Source organism: Galeopterus variegatus, unplaced genomic scaffold (assembly GCF_000696425.1).
Source record: "Galeopterus variegatus unplaced genomic scaffold, G_variegatus-3.0.2 Scaffold4165, whole genome shotgun sequence".
NCBI lineage: Eukaryota > Metazoa > Chordata > Mammalia > Dermoptera > Cynocephalidae > Galeopterus > Galeopterus variegatus.
In genome coordinates this window covers 122,768-124,530 of record NW_007730276.1, presented here as the reverse complement: position 1 = coordinate 124,530, position 1,763 = coordinate 122,768, and positions in this window count along the sequence as shown.

Here is a 1,763-nt window from a genome sequence, read left to right as displayed (position 1 = left end):
GAAGATGGGCTGTTTGAAATAACACAAGCAGACAAAAAAAAGAAAAAAGAATCAAAGACATTGAAGAAAATCTGAGAGAGATATCAGACAATCATAAGCACTCAAATATCTGAGTCATGGGTATTCCAGAAGGGGAGAAAGAAGGAGATTGCATTGAAAATATATTCAACAAAATAGTGGCAGAACACTTCCCAGGTATAGGACAAATCACAGATCATCAGATTCAGGAAGCTCAACAATCTCCAAACGTATTCAACCCAAAAAGGTCTTCTCCAAGACATGTTATAGTCAAATTGGCAAAACTCAAAGACAAAGAGAGAATCTTAAAAGCCACAAGAGAGAAGTGTCAAATCACCTATAAGGGATCCCCAATCAGACTAACATCAGACTTTTCATCACAAACCCTAAAGGCAGAAAGGAATGGGATGATATATTCAAAATACTAAAAGACAGATATTGCCAGCCAAGAATACTCTACCCTGCAAGGCTATCCTTCCAAAATGAAGGGCAAATAGTATATTTCTCAGACAAACAAAAACTGCGGGAGTTCACTACCACATGACCACCCTTACAAGAAATTCTCAAGGGAGTACTGGGTCTGGTTCCTGAAAAATAACTACCACTGCCATAAAAACCCAAGAAAAATCAAAACCCACTAGTATAATAAAAATGGAATTCATGAAGAGAAAAGAAACAAAAAGTCCACCTACACTCTAAGGAACCAACAAAGACAGAAAATAAACAGTAAATCAGAAAGCAAGGAACAAAAGACAGCTAAGACAACTAAACAATCAATAACATGCTAGGAATAAATCAACACTTTTCCATAAAAACTCTTAGTGTAAAAGGCTTAAATTCCCCAATCAAAAGACACAGACTGGCTGCCTGGATTAAAAAGGAGGGCCCAACTATATGCTGCCTACAATAGACCCACCTCACCCATAAAGACTCACATAGACTAAAAATCACCTATAAGGGATCCCCAATCAGACTAACATCAGACTTTTCATCACAAACCCTAAAGGACCATGCAAACAGAAAAGAAAAATGAGCTGGAGTAGCTATTCTTATATCTGACAAAATAGACATGAAACTAAAAACCGTAAAAAGAAACAATGAGGGACACTATGTAATGATAAAAGGACTGATCCATCAAGAAGACATAACAGTCATAAATATGTATGCACCCAATGTTGGAGCAGCCAGATTTATAAAACAAACTCTATTAGACCAAAAGAACGAAATAGACACTAATGCCATAATAGCAGTGGACCTGAACACCCCACTATCAATATTGGACAGATCAACTAGGCAAAGAATCAGCAGAGAAACACAAGATCTAAACAATACCCTAGACCAGTTGGACTTGGCAGATATCTACAGAACATTCCATCCAACAACCTCAGAATATTCATTCTTCTCATCAGCACATGGATCATTCTCCAGGATAGATCACATATTAGGTCACAAATCAAGTCACAATGAATTCAAAAAAATTGGAATTATCCCATGTATTTTCTCACACCACAATGAATTCAAACTAGAAATCAATAACAAACGAAATTCTGCAAACTACAAACACATTGAAATTAAACAGCATTCTACTTAATGACATATGGGTCCAAGAAGAAATCAAACAGGACATAAAAAAATTTATTGGAACTAATAAAAATAATGATACACCATACCAAAACCTGTGGGATACTGCAAAAGCAGTACTAAGGGGGAAATTTATTGTATTAAATGCTCACCTGAGAAGAATG